Source organism: Schistocerca americana, chromosome 1 (assembly GCF_021461395.2).
Source record: "Schistocerca americana isolate TAMUIC-IGC-003095 chromosome 1, iqSchAmer2.1, whole genome shotgun sequence".
Taxonomy (NCBI): Eukaryota; Metazoa; Arthropoda; class Insecta; order Orthoptera; family Acrididae; genus Schistocerca; species Schistocerca americana.
Window position 1 is genome coordinate 882670081 of NC_060119.1, and position 25266 is coordinate 882695346.

The window sequence follows — 25266 nt, forward strand, 5'->3', positions numbered from 1 at the left end:
AGGTCTGGTGATCGAGCAGGCCAAGGCAACATGTCAACACTCCCGGAGCGACAGCGGTATATAGGCGAGCGTTACCCTGTTGGAAAACACGCCCTGGAATGCTGTTTATGAATGGCAGCACACCAGATCGAATCACCATATCGCCGTACAGATTTGCAGTCAGGTTGCGTGGGATAACTATGAGAGTGCTCCTATCGTCACAAGAAATTGCACCCCAGACCATAACTCCAGTTAAGGGTGCAGTGCATCTAGCACACAGACAGGTTGGTTGCACGCCCTCAACTGGCCTTCATCAGCACTCGGCTATCACGGGTACAGAGGGACAACTGGCTTTCATCAGAAAACACAACAGACCTCGAGCCTGTCCTCCAGTGAGCTCTCTCACTTGACACCACTGAAGCCGCAAACGGCAGTGGTTTGGGGTCAATAGAAAGCATGCTATAGGGCATCTGGCTTTGAGCTATCCTTGAAGTAACAGATTTGTAACAGTTCGTTGTGTCACTGTGGTTGCAACTGCTGCTCAAATTGCTGCTGAGATGCAGTACGATGCTACAGAGCTATACTGCGAACACGGTGGTCTTTCTCTCGATAGTGCCAGGTGGGAGTCCAGAGCCTGGTCTTCTTGCGACCGTACATTCCGGTGACCACCACTGCCAGTATTAGTGTACAGTGGTTACATTCCTTCCCAGTCTTTCTGTAATATTGCAGAAGGAACATCCAGCTTCTCGTAGCCGTATTTTACGACCTCATTCAAACTGAAGTGAGAAGTTGATAATGGCGTCTTTTTGACGTTAAAGGCGTACTGGACTAACATCGACTCACCACGTCCAGTGTCAAATGCGAGCAGTGGAGCTTGTCATTAAAAGCAGCCTGATTTGCATACTAATAGTGGCACTACTACCGCCACAATTACGTGAATTCTGAATATACATCATCTCTCAGGCGCAGAAACACACCTACCAACCTTCGTTTACTTCCTGGTGTCGTGATTTCTCTTCCGTCAGTGTATAATGTGAAGTTAATATACCACAGACATGAACATGATGCTAACAGAGGTCTTAATTAAGTTCACATATTCCAAATTCAAAGAATATTCTGATGTTGTGTCGTCAAAAGCTTACTACGGCATCAAAGATGTGTTAAAACTTGTTTTGAACACGAAGGTGTAACCATATTTTTGCTCAACAAGGTAGTCTGATAATCGTGTGTTATGCAGATAACGCAACAATGTTAAAAGAATCAATGACAATCGGTGTGTCGCACCTCCAGCACAGTTTGTTCATGCAATGTATTGTGGAGAAGCAGGTGGAGGCAATTACTGTTAACTGTCCTGTTGACTATCCTGTGATAGAAATCCAGACATTTTGTAGCTGATTCTAAGAAAATCATCTTCTTAGAGAGACTCAGGAGAATTGTACAAGAGCTACGGAAATGAGAATAGGAGAAATGAACTTTGTCTTTTGTCCAGTTCCTATACTGGCAGTGGATTTACTCAATAAGCCCTTTAAAAGAAATTACGTACATGACAATCAGTCACAGTTGGATAAGTTAGATATCGTCCGTCACACCTCTGGTGTCCTGTACTTCGTCGAACATGAACGAGCTCCTCTGCTCACCACTGGAATCTGCTTTTATTTCCATTTTATGGCACCGGCCGTTGAGGCGAGCGATTCTGGTGCGAATCAAATGCGAAAATCTGCAAAAGCGCAGTTTTCTTTTTTCTCTCCTCCCTCTGTGGCCAACCGTAACAACGCTGCTGCCGCCTCCGGAAGTCGTAAATCTCCGAGTGGAGGCGGAGGCGTCGCGGAAATGGCAGCGGGTAGGCGGGGCGCGTGCGCCTGCGGTCGGCCCGACACGCCGGGTGCGTTCCGCCGCTCGCCGAACCTCTCTCTGCTTCGCGAGGAAGCACAGTCTGAGGCACGAGCGCCACCGTGTATGCAGAAGGACCAACACAGTAAGTATTATTGAAGAACAGAATTATTGTCCTGATTTGCAGGTAAGTAGAAAATGATTGTGTACTTCGTCAACGGTGGGCTTTAAGTGATAGGAATGGTAAGAGAACAAAGGACATAGAGATAACGCAATCTAACACAGAGAAAATGATGCGTCACGGAGGAATTATAATGAATGGGGCGGAAATCGGTAGATGTGATCTACTTGTCCAGATAATCAAATGCATACAATTTCAGAAAAATTCGATGATTTATTCAAGAGAAAGAGCTTCACCAATTGAGCAAGTCAGTGACACACTTGGTGTATCTCTGGCCCTTATGCAAGTAGTTATTCGACTTAGCATTGACTAATATCGTTGGATGTTCTCCTAATGGATATCGTGAAAATTCTGTCAAGTGATGGGTTGTATGACGAGCGACAGTCAGGCTGGTACATCACTGCAGTCCGGGGAATCTCCTGAATCGTCTTCGTTCGTCATCGGGGCTCATTTCGAAGCAACATTGGTGGACCAACGCGTTACTGACTTGCTCAATGTGTGTAGGTCTTTATCTTGAATAAATTACCCAATTTTTCTGAAATCGTAATGTTTTGTTTGTCTGTACATATACATCACATTTTCGTCCCACTCGGATAATTCCTCCGTGGTGCGTTGGTTTTTCTCTTTTCCTTTTTTAGGATGTACAGAAAAAGAAAACAGTAAGAGAATAAATGCTAGATGAGGCAAGAGACTGTTGTTGTGGTCTTCAGTCCTGAGACTGGGTTGATGCAGCTCTCCATGCTACTCTATCCTGTGCAAGCTCCTTCATCTCCCAGTACCTACTGCAACCTACATCCTTCTGAATCTGCTTGGTGTATTGATCTCTTGTTCTCCCTCTACGATTTTTACCCTCCACGCTGCCCTCCAATACTAAATTGGTTTGTGCCACAAACTCCTCTTCTCCCCAATCCTATTCAATACCTCCTCATTAGTTAAGTGATCTACACATCTAATCTTCAACATTCTTCTGTAGCACCACATTTCGAAAGCTTCTATTTTCTTCCTGTCCAAACTATTTATCGTCCATGTTTCACTTCCATACATGGCTACACTCCATACAAATACTATAAGAAACGACTCCCTTACGCTTAAATCTATACTCGATGTTAACAAATTTCTCTTCTACAGAAACGCTTTCCTTGCCATTGCCAGTCTACATTTTATATCCTCTCTACATCAACCATCATCAGTTATTTTGCTCCCCAAATAGCGAAACTCCTTCAATACTTTAAGTGTCTTCATTTCCTAATCTAATTCCCTCAGGATCACCCGACTTAATTCGACTACATTCCATTATCCTCGTTTTGCTTTTGTTGATGTTCATCTTATGCCCTCCTTTCAAGACACTGTCCATTCCGTTCAACTGCTCTTCCAAGTCCTTTGCTGTCTCTGAAAGAATTTCAATGTCATCGGCGAACATCAAAGTTTTTATTTCTTCTCCATGGATTTTAATAACTACTCCGAATTTTTCTTGTGTTTCCTTTGCTGCTTGCTCAATATACAGATTGAATAACATCGAGGAGAGGCTACAACCCTGTCTCACTCCTTTCCCAACCGCTGCTTCCCTTTCATGCCCCTCAGCTCTTATAACTGCCATCTGGTTTCTGTACAAATTGTAAATAGCCTTTCGCTCCCTGTATTTTACCCCAGTCACCTTTGAAATTTGAAAGAGAGTATTCCAGTCAACATTGTCAAAAGCTTTCTCTAAGTCTACAAATGCTAGGAACGTAGGTTTGTCTTTCCTTAATGTTTCTTCTAAGGTGAGTCGTAAGGTGAGTATTGCCTCACGTGTTCCAATATTTCTACGGAATCCAATCTGATCTTTCCCGAGGTCCGCTTCTACCAGTTTTTCCATTCGTCTGTAGAGAATTCGCGTTAGTATTTTGCAGCTGTGACTTATTAAACTGACAGTTCGGTAATGTTCACATCTGCCAACACCTGCTTTCTTTGGGATTGGAATTATTATATTCCTTTTGAAGTCTGAGGGAATTTCTCCTGTCTCATACATCTTGCTCACCAGATGGTAGAGTTTTGTCATGACTGGCTCTCCCAAGGCTGTCAGTAGTTGCCGGCCGAAGTGGCCGCGCGGTTCTGGCACTGCAGTCTGGAACCGCGAGACCGCTACGGTCGCAGGTTCGAATCCTGCCTCGGGCATGGATGTGTGTGATGTCCGTAGGTTAGTTAGGTTTAACTAGTTCTAAGTTCTAGGGGACTAATGACCTCCGCAGTTGAGTCCCATAGTGCTCAGAGCCATTTGAACCATTTTTTGTCAGTAGTTCTAATGGAATGTTTTCCATTCCCGGGGCCTTGTTTCGACTCAGGTCTTTCAGTGCTCTGTCAAACTCTTCACGCAGTATCGTATCTCCCATTTCATCTTCATCTACATCCTCTTCCATTTCCATAATAATGTCCTCAAGTACATCGCCCTTGTGTAGACCCTCTATATACTCCTTCAACCTTTCTGCTTTCCCTTCTCTACTTAGAACTGGGTTTCCATCTGAGCTCTTGATAATCATACAAGTGGTTCTCTTTTTTCCAAAGGTCTCTTTAATTTTCCTGTAGGCAGTATCTATCTTACCCCTAGTGATATAAGCTTCTACATCCTTACATTTGTCCTCTAGCCATCCCTGCTTAGCCATTTTGCACTTCCTGTCGATCTCATTTTTGAGACTAAAGAACGAAAAGAATAAGAATCGTAACTGGAAGAAGGGAGAGCACTTGCTTTAATGAGTGTCGGACGTACACTGTACCCAGAAGACGAGGTCGACAGTCAATGTAATTTCGTATACTTACGCACCATCAGCGGGTAAGTAAAGAAATACAGGTGCAGTTGTCTGTGACAGGTAGATCGCCCAACAGGTTTCATTAGTGTTGTTCGTATTTGGTGTTGTTACCGTGGTCAGATGAGCATAGGGCAATATAAACAGCAGCAGAAATTGGTATAACGGGAGTAGGATTCGTTAAGAACAGGAAGGCAAGACACAAAGTGTGTTACTGTGAACAGTTTAGTGATTGGGTTGCTCTTATCAAAATCGACAGCAAACCAGCACCGACAGTGATAGTTCGGGTATACATGCCGACTTCGCTAGCTGAAGATGAAGAGATAGAGAAAGCATATGAGAATATTGAGCGGATAACACAGTACGTAAAGGCGGTTGTATATCTAACAATCATGGGGGAGTGGAGTGTAGTTGTAGGAGAAAGAGTAGAAGAAATGGCTACAGGAGCATATGGGCTAGGGACAAAGAATGAGAGAGGGGAAAGACTATTGATTTCTGTAATAAATTTCAACTAGTAACAGCAAATAATATGTTCAAGAATCATATGAGGTGGTTTCCTTGGATAAGGACGGGCGATACGGGAAGACCTCAGTTAGATTACACCATGGTCAGACAGAGATTCCGAAATCAGACACTGGATTGTAAGGCGTATGCAAGAGCAAATATAGACTCATATCACAATATTGTAATGATAAAGAGGAGGCTGACGTTTAAGACATTACTCAGGAAGAATCAATACGCAAAGAAGTGGGATACGAAACTACTAAGGAATGACGATTTACGCTTGAAGCTCTCTGAGGCTATAGATACAGCAATAAGGAATAGCTCAGTGGGCAGTACGGTTGAAGAGGTATGGACATGTCTGAAAAGGGCCATCACAGAAGTTGGGAAGAAATACATTGGTACAAAGATAATATCGGTGAAGAAACTATGGGTAAAAGAAGAAATACTTCAGTTAATCGATGACAGGAGCAAGTACATAAATGTTCCAGGAAAATCAGGAATAGAAGTCGCTGAGGAATGAAATAAATATGTTGTGAAGGGAAGCTAAGACGAAATGGTTGCATGAAAAGTTTGAGGAAATCGAAAAACAAATGACTGTCGGGAAGACAAACTCAGGATACAGGAAAGTCAAAACAACCTTCGGTGACATTAAAAGCAAGGATGGTAACATTAAGAGCGCAACTGAAATTCCACTGCTAAATGCAGAGGAAAGAGCGGATAGGTGGAAAGAATACATTGAAGGCATCTATGAGGCGGAAGATTTGTCTTACGTCATAGAAGAAGAAACAGAAGTCGATTTACAAGAGATAGGGAATCCAGTATTAGAATTCAAAAGAGCTTTGGAATACTTAAGATCAAATAACGCAGAATGGACAGATAAATTCCTTCAGAATTTCTAAAATAATTGACGTTGGTGTGTAGAATTTATGAGTCCCGCCACATTCCACCTGACTTAGGAAAAACGTCATTCAGACAATTCCGAACATTTGGAGAGCTGACACCTGCGATAATTATTGCACAATCAGCTCAAGTTACAGACAAGAATAATATACAGAAGAATAGAAATGAAAATTGAGGATCTGCTAGATAACCATCAGTTTGGGTTTAGGAAAGGTAAAGGCACGAGAGAGGAAATTCTTACGTTGCAGTTAACAATGGAAGTAAGACTAAAGAAAATTCAAGACACGTTCATATGATCTGTCGACCTGGAAAAATCGTGCGACAGTGTAAAATGGTGCAAGATGTTCGAAATTCTGAAAAAAAGTAGGATTAAGCTATAGGGAGAAACGGATCATATACAATATGTACAATAGCCAGGAGGGAATAATAATATTGGACGACGAAGTACGAAGTGCAAGACAAGGATGTAGCCTTTCGGCCCTACTGTTCAACCTGTACGTCGAGGAAGCAATGATGGAAATAAAAGAAAGGGTCGGCAGTGAAATTAAATTTCAAGGTGAAAGGGTCTCAATGATACGATTCGCTGATAAAACGTATATACTGAGTGAGAGTGAAGAAGAATTACATGATCTGCTGAATGGACTAAAGGATCTGAGTACAGAGTATGGACTGAGAGTAAATCTAAGAAAGACGAAATTAATGGGAAGCAGCAGAAATGGGAACAACGAGAAACTTAACATCGGCTTTGAAGGCCACGAAGTAAATGAAGTTAAGGAATTATTGATACTTAGGCGGTAAAATAACCAATGACAGACGGAGTAAAGAGGACTTCAAAAGCAGACTAGCAATGGCAAAATGTGCATTCCTGGCCAAGAGAAGTCTACTAGTATCAAACATAGGCCTTAATTAGAGGAAGAAATTTCTGAGGGTGTACGTCTGGAATACAGCATTGTATGGTGGTGAGACATGGGCTGTGGGATAACCGGAACAGACGAGAATCGACGCATTTGAGATTTGGTGCAACAGAAGAATGTTCAAAATTAAGTGGACTGATAAGGTAAAGAATGAGGAGGTTCTACGCAGAATCGGAGAGGACAGGAATATGTGGAAACCACTGATAAGGAAATGGGGCAGGATAATGGGACATCTTTTAAGACATGATGGAATAACTTCCATGGTACTAGAGGGAGCTGTAGAGGGCAAAAACTGTGGAGGAAGACTGAGTTTGGAATACATCGAGCAAATATTGAGCACGTAGGTTGCAAGTGCCACAATTAGATGAAGAGGTTTACACTGGAGAGGAATTAGTGGTGACCGCATCAAACCAGTCAGAAGACTGATGAACCCCCCCCCCCCCAAAAAAAAAAAAAAAAAAAAAAAACATATCTGGTAGGGCACATGAGGGTCACGAACACCGACAGATGTTGACTGATCACTGTGAAGGACAAGGTGACTCCGCATACTCGTGTGAGGCAGCACTTTCATCGCCTGACAGAGTATTAAAGTGGACTTTGGTGGATATCCATTTGACTGACTGATCGAACTATGCAATATTCATATTTGCGGGGCATTCGCATTAAAACAGTGGGCTGGTATTGGAACGTATTGAAATGTGAGGACAGGCATATTCGTCGTCACGTTACCGGTCAACAACGTCTGACCACCACAAGACAGGAAGGCTGTATTGTGCTCTATGTACTTCGTAACCCCTTCATGTCTGCACCATCAGAGGACAAGTTATGGACCCCTTACAGTACTGTGTGTCACTGCACGTCATTGGTCGGAGACTAGCAACGGCAGGACTATGGAATCACCGTCTCATGCGTACACTGTTACTAACATTAGAACACAAACGTTTGCATTTGGAGTCGTGCCGTGACCAGGAGGTATGCACTGCTGGTGAACGACATCGCATTGTGTTCGCCGACGAACCGCGGTGCTGCACTATCCGTGATACCATCCTCAGCATGCAATGTTCTGAAGCAGCACAGTAGCGTTACTCCTGGCTTCGTGGTGAGGGAAGCTATCGGGTATGACTCCAGGTCACTGCTGATAGTGTTGGATCGAACTCTGAGGGCACAATTGTACGCCATTGGCATCTTATGTCCTCAGGTGTTAGTTCTCGTACGATGGAATCGTAGTGCAATTATTCAGCATTCTCGTCCACACATGGACGCTTCTCTATGAACCGTCTCAGAGACGTTGAGCTATACCTACAGCCGGAAAGATACCTAGATCAGTCCCCAATCAACGTATGTGGGACCAGATCGAATGTCAACATCATCTCAGTTCTGATATGCTGGATGTCAAGGACCAGTTGCATAAGTTACGGGCCATGTTGCTTCAGAAGATGATACAACGGCTTTCTGAAACCATTTCCAACCGAATCAGTGTATTCATCTAGGCCAGAGGGGGTGCTACGATCTACTGATACGTGGGCTCATACTGAGAAGTTCTTTCTAAATATGTCTGGGTTTCGTAATTACTGAATAACATCACATAACCCCTTAACCTGTGAGGTTTCATTTTGTTTCCTCGTCCGATACTGGGAGTTTCATTGGTTCTATCAGTTAGTGTACGGTTAATTTTCATTGAAAAATTACGGGGATTAGTTTTTTTTCCACTGCATCAGGGTACTGAATTGCGCGTATAATGATTGGTAAGACTCTTTAATTGTATGCGTTAGCAGCAATACAGAAAGAAAATTGTTAAGGCTCTCATAGTCACTTGTTAACAAACTGCCTATTGATTTCTCTCGCGGGTTCTTCGGCCATGATGATTTTTCTGACGTTTCGCCGGCGCGAGTGGCTGGCGTTGTCAGAGCTTCACACTGCATTGTTGCTGGTGGATTGGAGTCGAGCTCGCGATCGCAGGTTATCTGCACCTGGCGCGCCAACATCAAAGAGTTTTTCCGTGGTAATTTCCGGTGCGGTTCTCCCCTTGCTATCTGCAACGGACTTTCGCTACAGCACAGGAATCCAGGATTCATTCACCTTGGGGCTTTCTTCTTTCTAGTTGAAGCTATTGTCATGATTGCGCACTTCTATAGGTTCACTGAAAAAGCAGGTGTCATAGTTTGTCTCTACAGTAATCTTTCGCGTCGGTTAATTTACTACATGGTCGCTCCGCCACAGTCGACTTGCCCAGCTGCCCCGGCCTGCAATGCCGATTATGTTCGGTGATTCTGGTATTGATTGATCTTCCAGTCATTCCGACATAGGCTTTTCAGTATTCACATGGTGAGCAGTATATTATCACATTGCAAGTGGGTCCCTTTTCTCCTTTGTTGGTCTGAGACACTCTTTGATCTTCTTTGTCTTTACGCCGAGTTTGCGCAATTACGGCCGATTTTAACCGTGACACTGGAAATGTATGGCTGAAATTCGGTACCTGTCATTTATTTTTCCGTTATCCCTGTTCAAATGTGAAGCTGCCAGATTAGTGGAAAAGCTAGTTCCATTGTTTTACATACAGAACTCCATCCAGGACACATATCCGCCTTGTTTTTGCTGTGATGGGAGCATTTTTCTTTCTTTTAACCATATTCCTCCCTTCGGGTGTATTCCGTAGTCTCCTTCATTGTCTATTACCTTTGATATTATGGACAAAGCAAGTCTAGATGTCAATCCAGAAAGTCCGGACATTCAGTAGTGACCGAACGAGGTGGCACAGTTGTTAGGACAGTGGACTCGCATTCGGGAGGACGACGGTTCAAATCCGTCTCCCGCCATCCTGATTTAGGTTTTCCGTGATTTCCCTAAATCCTTCCAGGCAAATGCTACGATGGCTCCTTTGAAAGGGAACGGCCGATTTCCTTCCCAATCCGTCCCTAATCCGAGCTTGTGTTCCGTCTCTGATGACCTCGCTGTCGACGGGACGTTAAACACTGATTTCCTCCTCCGTACAGTAGTGTGTGGGACCCACCAGGAATGTGTAGGGTGATGTTGTGTGATGAAGAGAGAAAGGAGACAGTGAATCTAGGTTTTGGTATAAAGCCTGCTTTTCTCTTATACCACCAAGGTGATCGCCGGTCTTAACATCACCATCCGAAGAACAGATCATTATTATTATTCTCCCTTCATAACACGCCTATACGCACATGGCGACACTACGAACACCATTGTGTCTTTCTAATGGATACCTATTCCAAGGCCGTATACATTGGTAACCTATACATGTGTTAATCGCAAATGGCGTGAGCCGTTTGTTTTACACTGCTTACAAGGAAGATGCAGCCACATCTGTTCTACACTTGACATTGAGCAAAGCTAGAAACTAGCTAGTAGTGATTAATAAAGGGCTGTTTGGGTACAGCTTTGTGGAAACAAAGTCATTCTTCAAATTATTTGTGGCTATGGCACCCACTCGAAAGTAGCAGTGCAGAGAATTTAATCCAGAACAATGGCGCAAAGTCCTGTCATTAGGACCTTTGCAGCACATATGCCATGTTGACAGATACATGGAATCTTATTGCTAATCCACTATCTTATGCTTCACCCTCCCGGATAGCCGTGCACGTTGAACCGAAGCTGCTGGGGTGGGGAGCTGCCCCAGCCGCAGATTGAACCCGCTCTGCGGGTTAACGACGGGGGTGGGTGTGCTGGCGAACCTGGATATGGTTTTTAGATGGTTTTCCACATGTAGATAGGTGGATAGGTGAGTACGGGGTTGATAACCAAGTATTGCCTCAGTTACACTATTCACAAACATTTAGAGAACGCCCGCATTGTTTCCCCTGGGCAACATTGCATGAAAATATTTACTGTACACATATTTCCTCACACGGAAGGGGGGGGGGGGGGGGCGTGGGGCGTGACAACAGGAAAGGCATGCTTACAGCCCTCAACTTGACCATGCAATATCCATTGTAACAATGCCGACGCTGCTTAGACGCTGGATAAAGGCAAAAATAAACAACAAACGGTCGTTGTTCCCTCAATCACTCACAAAATACCAATACACTGTGCATGTTGCATAGCCTGTGAATGGAATCTGCGAGCTAATGCTCACAGGCTGTGGATTAGGATTTAATCGAAGAAAGAAGATAGCGGTTACACAAATAAGATTAGCGATAAATTTAAGCCGGACGTTGGCGGCCGAGCGGTTCTAGACGCTTCGGTCTGACACCGCGCGACCGTTACGGTCGCAGGTTCGAATCCTGCCTCGGCCATGGATGTGTGTAATGTCCTTATGTTAGTTAGGTTTAAGTAGTTCTAAGTTCTAGGGGACTGATGACCTCAGATATTAAGTCCCATAGTACTCAGAGCCATTTTTGATAAATTTAACATCAAACTTACGGACCAAGAAGTACACAAATCGAAGGATTTCTGCTACTAATGAAGAAAAATAACATGATGGATGAAACAAGGCAGACATAAGAAGCAGACTCACACAGGCAAAAAGCAATTCTAGACCAAAATAACGGTATCAGACATCGGATTTAATTTGAGACATTCTTGTCAGTTGATACAAGATCTGCGACACGACCCATAACTAAGGAACTAGATGGTACCTCATCATTCAAAATTAAATTCTCTTTTTAGTAGTATTGCACCAAATTTCCACAATTACATCTTGTATATATTCTAATCTCTCTCTTCCCTTACAGTTTTTGCGCTCTACAGCTCCCGCTATTACCATGGATATTATTCCTTGATGTCTTTACGCATGTCCTGTCATCCTGTCCCTACTTCTAGTTATCGTTCCCCACATATACCTATGCCATTTGATTGCAGAAAACCTCTTCATTTCTTACCTTATCTGCTCACAAAATTTTTCTCATTATTGTGCAACACAGAACTTCAAACGCTTAGATTCATTTTTTTTACAGTTTCTGACATTCCGTTATTCACTTCCACTCAACGCTGTAGTCCAGAAAATTCTTTTTGAAGAGTCAATTTTTATACCAGTAGCCCTTTTTGCGTGAAATGTCCTGTATTCCTGTGCTAGAAAGCTTCTTATCTCCTCCTTCCTTCGTCCGTCACGCACGGTTTTGCTTTCAAGCCTTGTATGAGGAATGTCTTACAAAACTAATTATTTGTGTTCACCACATCAAAAGTGTCTGCTAATACGTTAAAATAACCACAATGAAACTATCTGCTAATACGATAATATCAGCTCAGGACTCGTTTCCTTGTTATTTCCCGGTTTTCCTGATTATCTCGCACAACAGTGCTTAAAAGTGTATGAAATTAGCTTTTTTGTTTTTGACAGCTTTAACTGATATTATTCTTCCGTTTTTATTTCATTGTAATTGAGGTCACAAGGTTCTTTCTTCAGGCATCTTCAGGCATAAAATGCTTGAATGTATTTACAGTTCATACAAAAGCATGTCATTCTCATATGAGGCAATATATAGCAAAATTACGAAAACATTCAGCTCCAACTTCCCGTGTTATGTACGACAGTCCCATCATTTTGAAACTGAATATGGAGGCTTGTGGCTTGAAAATCGATAGTAGATAATTGAAAAGCAATAAATACAGTTGTTTGGATATAGAAATAGAAGAAATAGTGCTTTCACCGCTATGCTAATCTTATCAACTGATGCCCCCAGCATCTTCTTTGGAAGTTACAAGAAAACACTAAAAATATAATCCCGTACCGCCCTCGCTGTGTACTTCGCTATCTTCTCCATCGTGAAAAACAATAGCACGTCCTCTGTCTAGTTTGTCTAGTTCCAAACAGCTGTGGAGTTCATTTCTGCAGGACATTCCCTGAAGTATGGAGGTTAGCAGTGTGGGCAGCTACTTTCACAGGCAGCTGCATGCAGAAAGCTTGTACCACTTCATAACTAGTATGTTTCTCTGTGATACCGTTTCAGTTTCGTACATATGGCGAGGAAAAGTTAGAGCTATCTCTTAACTTACAATAGAGTTGAAGAAAATACTAGTCTTTCTCAGAATTGGTTTGAAGAAGGAGGGTTAACAAGGCTAGTCACACGAAATCATGTTGATGTATTCAGTAGGGAAGAGGATCTATGAAAAATCTGTAAAAGTACCATAAAACTACTGTATGATTTGTATTAGATTTACTAGGAGATATTGTTAGGGACTAAACAGCAATCGAGTCCCAATTCGAAGGCAGGGTCATTACTCAAGCGCAATACCTAGAACAGAAAGACGTTTATTACCGCCCAAACGTACATTCCAGAAGACAAGTGGCCTCTTGCACTGGGAGTACAGCTATTTATATAACATTTAATATTCCATATTGCTGATATTTACACAGACACTGGATATTTCAAATACACAAGCGTTACAGTTATAAGATATTTGAAGAACCTTCCAGAAATGGTAAACAGCAAATAACAAATGACTGCTGGGGGTTGGGTTTGAAATGAAGATCTACAGCATGTCAACAAATGATGACGCTAACCATCACACAACATTGCAAGCGCCACAGTTAGCGGCATTGCTCCCTCTCATGGGGAAACTGCGACCCAGTGTTTCAGAAATGCTCGTGGGAGTCGACTACAGCATCCTGCATGCACTCTTAGACTTTATCAGTAGTACTCTGTACGTCGGCGCTAGCGGGACCACCTTTCAGGTTGTTACATCCTCTTTAGTATAATGGGCATCATCGTAGGCGCCCCGCTCCTCCACCCTTCGCAAAGAAGTTTTTGTGCTGTCGTCGAGTTGGTCTTCTGCTTCCTTGAAAGCCCCGTCGGAGTTCTGTGTCTCTAGACTACAGTGGGGCACCATACAAAGAACATGGACGACGTCTCTACGCTTTTGTCTTCTTGATGAAGGGTCATAATCCTCAACTTTATACGTAACGTCTGACAAGCGAAGTAGGATACTGTATGACATTAAGTAGTGCTTTGGCAACTTTTTCCGTAGCCCCACTTTCCACAGAGAGGGAAAAATCCAGACTACGCCGCCCCTGGTTTTATCTGACTGGTCAGGGCACGTGAGGTCCTCCACGCTACAAAATGGAAGGCGAGATAGTCCCTGCAGTCGTGATGTCTTCTGTGCCCTCTGTGGCTCAGATGGATAGAGCGTCTGCCATGTAAGTAGGAGATCTCGGGTTTGAGTCCCGGTCGTATATATATCAACGTCCGTTAGCAGCTGAAGGTATTAATATAATTCTAATTTCGTTCTAGACAGCTGCAGGTCATCAATGGTCCGTCCAAAAGAACAGACACCATATCCATGTAAGTATAAAATGACTGGAAAGTTACACTGATCACACCAGTATTTAAGAAAGGTAGTAGGAGTAATCCACTTAATTACAGGCCCATATCATTAACGTCGATATCAAGCAGGATTCTGGAATATATATTGAGTTCGAACATTATGAATTACCTCGAAGAAAACGGTCTATTGACACACAGTCAAAATGGGTTTAGAAAACATCGTTCCTGTGAAACACAACTAGCTCTTTATTCACATGAAGTGCTGAGTGCTATTGACAAGGGATATCAGATCGATTCCGTATTAATAGATTTCCGGAAGGCTTTTGACACTGTACGACCAAGCGGCTTGTAGTGGAATTGTGTGCTTATAGAATATCGTCTCAGTTACGTGCATGGATTTGTGACTTCCTGTCAGAGAGATCACAGTTCGTAGTAATTGACGGAAAGCCATCGAGTAAAACAGCAGTGATCTCTGACGCTCCCCAAGATAGTACTATAGGGCCTTTCCTGTTCCTTAACTGTATAAACGATTTGGGAGACATCTGAGCAGCCATCGTAGGTTGTGTGCAGATGCTGCTGTCGTTTATCGACTAATAAAGTCATCAGAAGATCAAAACAAATTGCAAAACAATTTAGAAAAGATATCTGAATGGTGCGAAAATTGGTAATTGACCCTAAACAACGAAAAGCATGAGTGCTAAAAGGAATTCATTAAACTTTGGTTACACAACAAACCGGTCAAATCTAAAGGCCGTAAATCCAACTACATATCTGGGAATTACAATTAAGAACAACTTACATTGGAAGGAACACACAGAAAATGTTGTGGGGAAGGCTAATAAAAGATTGGCAGGACACTTAGAAAATGTAGCAGATAACTCTAAGGAGACTGCCTACACTACGCTTATCCGTCCTCTTTTAGAATACTGCTGCGCGGTGTGGGATCCTTACCATTAGGACTGATGGAGTGCATCGAAACAGAAGGGCAGCACGTTTTGTATCGCAGAATATGGGAGAGAGTGTCACTGAAATGATACAGGATATGGACTGGACATCATTTAAAGAAAGGCGTTTTTCGTTGCGACGGAATCTTCTCACGAAATTCCAATCACCAACTTCCTCCACCGAAGGCGAAAATATATTGTTGACACCGACCTACATAGGGAGAAACGATCACCACGATAAAATAATGGAAATTAGAGCTCGAACGGCAAGATGTAGGTGTTCGTTCTTTCCGCCTGCTATACGAGATTGGGATAATAGAGAATTGTGAAGGTAGTTCAATGAACCGCCTCTCAGGCACTTAAATGTGATTTGCAGAGTATCCATGCAAATGTAGATGTAGGCAGAATGTGTCATACTGCCGTCAGCTACCTCTCAATATAAATATCAGTTTGCTACACACCTTCTCCCACACTATTTTAATGAGGCTCACGTTTGTACTTCATCATGTGTTTTCAGTTTCCACTATAACTTTGGGGTCATCGTCAGCTGCTATCCCAGTATTGACATGCATAGATATTTTTTGTGGTTAAACGATATGCACTGATAAACTGCAACATCGATTCGACAGCTCAGCACTACAGCCACTCTCTATCAATCCTGTAAGCTCAAATCTGTTCATGCTATGTGACTGACCCATGAAGCAAAGGCGACTGTGGATGCCGTTAGAATTTTGCACGTTGGCTTACTCCATTCTGATATGCGTCGGAAAAAAATAAATCCATAGAAATATAACGCATTTATCTCAGAAACATAGGGGTGAATTAGGATAGGTACTCTTTTAGCGTGTGAGATTAAGACAGAAAGAAAATCGATAATACTAGTGCTGCGTATCCGTCACCATGCACTGTACAGCCACTTGCCGCTTACTTGTTTTAGATGTGGAATGTTTTTAGCTGATGGAGTTGTCTGCAAGCAGGTGGGAAGAGCTGTCGTGGAGCTGGTAGTTGACCCGAATGTAACTAAATATATTGCACAGCAAAAGGATTACAAATGCCATACACTTAACTGCCGTAAAAGACCTAGCAGTAAGCATCTGGAGCGAGTTGGAGTGGAATGCATATGTCAGGCTCTTATTTATTTGCTGACATCAAAGGGGATGCAACTCTGACAGGAAACTTTAAGCTTTCAAATATGGTGAATCTGTGGGATTTGCACCCTGCAATATGTTATCGCTATGGAGAGACTATCTATGGTGGATATATCTTCACTGCTCTTTGATTATGTTGTAAGATGGACCACTACAGCACATTTTCCTGTACAATGCCAGTATTCCAGAACTTGGATCCTGATGTCATAGAACCTCTCCTAGTACCTTAAGAAGGGAACAATCTTCAGAACTGTACACTGATATAAATTTCCTGACAGCTCTAAACTGGATTGGGATGTCATAGAGCCAGTGGCAGTATTCGAAGTCTCGGTTTCGCGCTGCCAGCCTACCACGCTTCTGCTGTTCCAGCTGCGTATGTGGCAGCTGGGGAATCAATACGTATCTCTGCCAGGTAAATTTAAACGTTCAGTTGGAGTGAAACTGTCTTCTCAACATGGATCAGTATTGGGAGAATATCTGTGACGAGCATATTTTAATCTTTCTTCGAATATGTTTCCAATACATTATAAAATATCTGTAATGTTGTATCAATGAAAGGATTCTCTCTCCAATATTATGAAAAAAGACAACTGCGTTATTAAGAAAGATTATCATGGGATACATAGTCATATGATCAAAGAAGACAAATACAGTACAAAGAATATGTAATATTGTATAACGGAAGATTTAATTTCAAGTCACATACATAAAGCTTTATACTTCGCTCTCTTTCTGCATAAAAGAAGTATTGTACATACATCCAGCGAATAAAACTGTCAAATATAGAACTGTCTCTTGACCTTTTCATTTACAGAATGAACACTATCACGTATTTTCCTAGGTAGTGGCAGTGAATGTAAAAATGCATAGCCCTTATTTGCGGCTAAGTCAGTTGGCAACAACAGCACACTCATTTTCGTTTTTTCTTTGTGCGAGAACACACACTACTGACTGAGCTACAGTGGCACTGCATCTTTATTTGAAAAAGTACAAAGAAGTTTCTTTTTCAACGTAATTTATTTTCTCTTTTAATCTTGGATAATATAGTGCAGAAGATAAACATACGTAAGTATGCACACATTTCTTTTCCTACATTTAGTAGTGGTGACGCTCCATAGATGCTCAGTACAGTTTCACAACACATATACATCAGGTAGTGGTGATGCACCGTGACACTCCATACAACTTCACAACACATATCGAACATTGTTGGTGAATACAGCCTCAGAAGTGTTCTCATTAGCCAGCTTTGATTACCAAAAAGTCCATAAACATCTTTCAAAAACAACACGGTCATTCTCTGCCCACTAAATTGCTGAACTGGCACACACCGCATTTCTGAATATCGCTTCCTGTAAATGGGTGTACTCTAAGCTATCCTCATCACTGATAATATTAATAGTTTTCGGATGGTCACCAACACACTTTGAGTGACAATCCAGTAACACAGATGATGCTGTTTCATTGTTGAACAGAAAAGCTACTGTTAAGAAATTCTCACTTAACTTCACCACTCGTACGATGAAAGCATAAAATGCTATACTTTTGCAACCACTGACATTTTGATTGTACATAACAGTGCGCAGAAACAGTTTAATGCATGTGTTATGCCACTGTAACCGTATAGTTGGTGGTGCAGACGTAGGTGATGGTGGTAACTCGCTGTCATAGAAGAACAGTTCTCTTCTATCGTCAACTGATATGTCGATGGAACAGCATTCCTAAAGCTGCTGCACTGGACAAAACAGGCAATTGGGACCAGAAGTCCATCAAATCAGTTGAGCGTGGTGTAAAGTCATATGGTTCCCATAAATCATTCTGGTCAACTGATTTTTCATCAGGAGTCCACTGAACTGTAATGAAAAGATTTAAAAAAAAAATACTGACAAATAGAAAAACAAAAATAATTAAAATAATGAGAAAATAAATAGAGGAATTAATACTTACTTTTGAATGAACAGCTTTCTTCATTTTATTTTTCACGGTGGTTGTGGATGGTCTCTGATGCTTCATTGCTGAGCGCTTGATATTCGTTTAACTAGAGATGGGACTGGTGAACTAACAACAAACGTGACTGCAGACTAGAGCAAAATGAGGAGGAGTGAAGAGGTTGGCGTTTAGACTCACGCTCCACACACTAATTTACCAGGAACCATACGAATGCTTATACAGAGTGGTAACATGTGAAAACCAGCTGTGCAAGCACAGACACGTTTGGAATGGGATGGTTCACACAATTAGCATTTCTAGCATATTCTTGTATGCAAAGCACTTCCCCATAGCATCATGGTGTTCCAGCAATGTCTTTGAAACCATCACTACAAGCCAGAATGCTTAACGGTTTGCAGATGGGCGCTAGATACTGTGGGGCTTCGCGATTTACAAGAGCCTGAAAACCAGTTTTGCAGTCAGCCAGAAATCGATGAAGAATATACTGACCATAATTTCCAGTCTGCGGGTCCACATTACTCTCCGTACTCACTCAAATAAAATGTTTCTACATCTACATTTATACTCCGCAAGCCACCCAACGGTGTGTGGCGGAGGGCACTTTACGTGCCACTGTCATTGCCTCCCTTTCCTGTTCCACTCGCGTATTGTTCGCGGGAAGAACGACTGCCGGAAAGCCTCCGTGCACGCGTTTCTAGTCGTTATTTACTGAGCGGGATCAGGAACGGTGACTATAAATAAAAGTTTGAGTTGTAACTGATTGATATACCCAGAAAAGTTCAAATGCACCAAACTTACAATATTCCTGATAGTAATGATAATGTCCCCATCGGAAACAGCACTATTAACTGTTCAGAGGTGACCTCTATGGGAAGTTCTAAGTAAATTAGTCTATCATCCTCCCTTCTAATTATCAGAGGTAATTAATACTCTTCAAAGTGGTAAGTAATCTTACCGCTTGCCACGCTGTTTTGTTAACATTGCAGTTGGCACACAAACACTTACTTCCGTGTAAACTATGCCATCCAGGACGGTGTACGTTCCTCTCGAGTTCACTTCCCACTTTTACTGAAAACAATTTAGCTAGCAGCCTGGCTGTGACGTCATCCAAGGCATAGCGTTCGCAGGCGTATGAGTGACGCGGACTAGTTGAGATCTCTGTGAGAAGTGTCTCTCTTAACTGCCTCTCTGGGCGTATTTATATATGGGAGCAGCAGACCGCGAAATGGAACATCTGCTGTCTACTACTCTAGTCACCGGTAGCAGCATCTAAATGGCTCCTTACTTGGACACATAATAATTAATATTTTTGTCGAATAATAATTTACAATCTTCTTAATTTGTACATGAATGGAGTTAGGTTTGCTTTAGTTCCTGAAAAAGTTTTAGCTCAACTGCGTTTAAACATGATCTCTGAAGTGCCCTTTAAGAGCCGTTATATTCATAGTTACTTATAATCCATTATTGAAACTTGGTACAGCTATATTAATTCATCAATCTAACCGAGTGCTGTAATTAGAACTTTCTATAAACAAATACAAATGATACTTGATATATTATGAATAAGGATGTTTACATTCCAAATTTGGTTTCTAGTAAATAACTTAAATCCTAATAGAGGTAGCTCAACGGAGTCGCATTATTAATGTTTTTATATCAGACTGAGGCTACATACGAATTTTCATCTTTCTAAGTCTATTATTTAGCGCTTTCAAATATTCGTAAAATAAACACTCTTGACCAAAATATTGCTCCGATCAAGTTGAGAGTTGTAACTTTTCACTGTGACATACATTTCAAAGTCTGGACACTTTTTAGCTTTCTAGCTTCATTATTTAGCACCACTTACTTTTTTCTTAAAATAATACATTTAGTGAAACATATTCATTAGATCATTCTAAGACTTCACAATGTTAAGGTCGATACACTGAGGCATACACTGACAAATTTGGAAAAGTTATCTTAACTTTTAATATCACTTTTAGACCATGGTGCAGTCCTTTGTACGCTAAACACAGGCGCGTTATGATGCCGTGGCGCTGGTAGTGGTAAACTGGTGTAAGTCCCGGCACACTCATTAACCTCTGTACCTCTCACAATAATACAGCGATTGTTTGGCCACGATACTCTAGACAGAATTTTGTTTACGAAAGTTAATAGCTCTCAGAGAGAAGTACTGCTTGGTTTCGACAAGTTGTGATACAGCGCTTGTTTCGCCACGATACTCCACAGGAATTTTGTTTACGAAAGTTAATAGCTCTCAGAGAGAAGTACTGCTTGGTTTCGACAAGTTGGGACAGGTATTACCTCTCTTTCTCTGCTTCATGTGCTGTTTGGCAGAGAGAAAGCTTTCAGAATTAAGTGCAGAATGCTCCAACTTCTGAGGAAATAGCAATACTACTACTGTAATTATCGGAGGCTGCAATTCAAAGGGCTGAGATCGGTATTTGAAATATCCCAGCAAGGACTGTGTCAGTGATATAATTGACAGGATTATTTATTTATGAATGGAGAGGAACACCGACCGAAAACCATACATAAGTGTTTTATAGATATTCTAGGCGGTAATTTTGCTCACAAAGGAAAATAGCTTTCAGGAGAGAAGTACTGTTTGGTTTCGACAAGTTGGGACGGGTAATACCTCTCTCTCTGCTGCAGATGTTGTTCTTGCGAGAGAGAGCGCTTTCAGCACTGACTACACAATGCTCTGATTTCAGAGGAAATAGCCGTGTTGTTGGAAGTTGCAGTCGAAGGGATTTCCCTTTTTGCTGACAACGGGAAGGGCTGACAGCTGCATCTGAAACATCCGAGGAAGGGTTTCGGCTGTGAAATGTCTGACAAGGTTCTTAATTTACAAATGGAGAGGACCGGTGGCTGTATACCACACACAGGTGTTCGAAAATGTTCTGTTCTTCCAGACCGGCACCAGCTTTTGTTTGCTCCCACCTTTTTATGCCTGTGGGGCTGAGTGCACATTTGTGCTCAGATGGGCCATGTCTATTTGTGACGTGAAAGAGTGGTTTAATGAGGCTTCTCTGACCGCTATGACTCTTTCCCATGGCGTGTTCTCACCTGTCTGTACACGTGGGTCTAAGTGCATATTTGTGTTCGGATGGGCAGTGCACACTATGTGATGTGAAAGCATTCACTGGCCGCTATGACAGAGCTGTTTGGCAGAGAGAAAGCTTTCAGAAAATATAGAAAATATAAAAATGCAGTAAGTGAAACAGGCAAAAAGGAATACAAACGTCTCAAAAATGAGATCGACAGGAAGTGCAAAATGGCTAAGCAGGGATGGCTAGAGGACAAATGTAAGGATGTAGAGGCCTATCTCACTAGGGGTAAGATAGATACCGCCTACAGGAAAATTAAAGAGACCTTTGGAGATAAGAGAACGACTTGTATGAATATTAAGAGCTCAGATGGAAACCCAGTTCTAAGCAAAGAAGGGAAAGCAGAAAGGTGGAAGGAGTATATAGAGGGTCTATACAAGGGCGATGTACTTGAGGACAATATTATGGAAATGGAAGAGGATGTAGATGAAGATGAAATGGGAGATACGATACTGCGTGAAGAGTTTGACAGAGCACTGAAAGACCTGAGTCGAAACAAGGCCCCCGGAGTAGACAATATTCCATTGGAACTACTGACGGCCTTGGGAGAGCCAGTCCTGACAAAACTCTACCATCTGGTGAGCAAGATGTACGAAACAGGCGAAATACCCTCAGACTTCAAGAAGAATATAATAATTCCAATCCCAAAGAAAGCAGGTGTTGACAGATGTGAAAATTACCGAACTATCAGCTTAATAAGTCACAGCTGCAAAATACTAACACGAATTCTTTACAGACGAATGGAAAAACTAGTAGAAGCCAACCTCGGGGAAGATCAGTTTGGATTCCGTAGAAACACTGGAACACGTGAGGCAATACTGACCTTACGACTTATCTTAGAAGAAAGATTAAGGAAAGGCAAACCTACGTTTCTAGCATTTGTAGACTTAGAGAAAGCTTTTGACAATGTTGACTGGAATACTCTCTTTCAAATTCTAAAGGTGGCAGGGGTAAAATACAGGGAGCGAAAGGCTATTTACAATTTGTACAGAAACCAGATGGCAGTTATAAGAGTCGAGGGACATGAAAGGGAAGCAGTGGTTGGGAAGGGAGTAAGACAGGGTTGTAGCCTGTCCTCGATGTTGTTCAATCTGTATATTGAGCAAGCAGTAAAGGAAACAAAAGAAAAATTCGGAGTAGGTATTAAAATTCATGGAGAAGAAATAAAAACTTTGAGGTTCGCCGATGACATTGTAATTCTGTCAGAGACAGCAAAGGACTTGGAAGAGCAGTTGAATGGAATGGACAGTGTCTTCAAAGGAGGATATAAGATGAACATCAACAAAAGCAAAACAAGGATAATGGAATGTAGTCTAATTAAGTCGGGTGATGCTGAGGGAATTAGATTAGGAAATGAGGCACTTAAAGTAGTAAAGGAGTTTTGCTATTTGGGGAGCAAAATAACTGATGATGGTAGAAGTAGAGAGGATATAAAATGTAGGCTGGCAATGGCAAGGAAAGCGTTTCTGAAGAAGAGAAATTTGTTAACATCCAGTATTGATTTAAGTGTCAGGAAGTCATTTCTGAAAGTATTCGTATGGAGTGTAGCCATGTATGGAAGTGAAACATGGACGATAAATAGTTTGGACAAGAAGAGAATAGAAGCTTTCGAAATGTGGTGCTACAGAAGAATGCTGAAGATTAGATGGGTAGATCACATAACTAATGAGGAAGTATTGAATAGGATTGGGGAGAAGAGAAGTTTGTGGCACAACTTGACCAGAAGAAGGGATCGGTTGGTAGGACATGTTCTGAGGCATCAAGGGATCACCAATTTAGTATTGGAGGGCAGCGTGGAGGGTAAAAATCGTAGGGGGAGACCAAGAGATGAATACACTAAGCAGATTCAGAAGGATGTAGGTTGCAGTAGGTACTGGGAGATGAAAAAGCTTGCACAGGATAGAGTAGCATGGAGAGCTGCATCAAACCAGTCTCAGGACTGAAGACCACAACAACAACAACATGACAGAGACACTCAGCTTTCAGCAGTGGCGGTATACACATCTCTGCTCCCAGCACGTCAGCTCACATGTGCATGTAAACACGAGTTTGGAATCTGCAGTCTATGCAATAGTGGTTTCGCGTTGCATAGGGTGGGTGCTTTTAACAGACTTTTTTGCAGTATCTTTATTACGATGTTAAGCACCATTTATTATATCTGTGGGTGAGGTTTATTCCAATCGATAGCTGTGTTAGGGTACAGTATTTCACGATGTTTACAGTGAGTACTGGATCTTTATACGATCTGCAGGTGAAATATTATACGATCTACTGTGCATATGATCTTTTTAATTTATCTAGATTAATGATCCGCTGCAGTGCAGTTATGTAATTACGAGATATCTTTGCGATATGTCTTGATCTGAAGCTGTACCTATGACTTTTTTAACTGATCGAGATTCATAACCTAACAAGGCACTTGCACCTTTCTGTGCTCTTCCTGCCATTTTCGAGTGGTACTGGAAAATTCTTCCAGTAGGATAATACCCAAAAATGACTGGGCAATTCCCACCATTTTTCAGGTGAGGAGGGAGAGAGGAAGGGGAGGAGGAAGTGGATGAAGGGAGAAGGGGGAAGTAGTTGGGGCGATAGGGGAGGGAGACCCATGACGTCGTAGGGCGATAGAGTCAGTGTGACACTGACACATCGACTTCCACCATCATGAATGCATTTGGCAACAATACAGACTGCACTCGTGTCGGATTTGTTTCTCTACTGATCTTTCAGGCTAGTACCCCAACTCTGCGGATGGTGATCTGCCACAATGGTGAATGTTTTGCCAAATCAATATGGCCAGATCTTGTCACTAGTCCAAAAATCTGCAAGGCACACACTATTGTAGTGTAGTTAAACTCAGAGACTATTCCGGTTGTATAAGCGCTTATCATTTCAGCACCATCTTCTCAACTTCTATTAGAACTGTCTCTAGCCCAGAACCACTAGTGTCAGTGTGAAGTTCCGCTTCGCTATACTCCTCATACAATGCTGGAACTGGAGAAGATCTTAATAACTCCTTAATACAAGGAAAGATGTTTCTCGCACCTCATTCCAGGAAAATTTCACGTTTCTCTGCAAGGGATGTTTCTTAGTACAAAAGTCTTTTATGAATCCCAGGTAGCAAGAGAACATTTTGATAAAGTCTCTCGCATCATGAATATGCTGTAGAAACGGAAAATCTGGCACAGCTCTTACGTCCTCTGCATCGGGATGGACTTCTGCCATTCACTAGATATCCTGAGATTTTTCTTTCTTGTGTGACACAGAGACAATTTTTCGGATGCAAGTGAAGACCTTCAGTTTGAACACACTTCAACACAGTTGTTAGTCGGCTTAGATATTGGTCAAATGCATCTGAAATAAAATCGACAAAGTTATCCATCTAACGTGCTGAAGCAGACTTTTGTGAGGTGGTGGGCGAGTTGTGGCAGCTTGAAAATATTCTAAGTTCGGAGTTACCGTGGCTGCACAGGCTGAATGCGTGGTGCCGGACTAGAGGGGTAGCCCCAGTGTGTGGTCCACGGACCGTGTGGCTGGGAATTTCATGGTGACGCTGTGAGAATGAAGGAGATATACTAGCAGTGCTAAAGATGGCGGACTTTGTGAAACCTTAATGGCAGACATTTCACAGTTCGTATAGAAATTAATTGTGGTCAGATGAATCATGATACTTCAAACAGAAACATGTAAATTACCATTATTTGCAAGACGATTCCGATGGTGTAATCAGATTTTCAGTATCTTTAATAGTCAAAGTTAGTGTCTGACAACAAATTATACAAGTAACACCCAGAAACGAATTA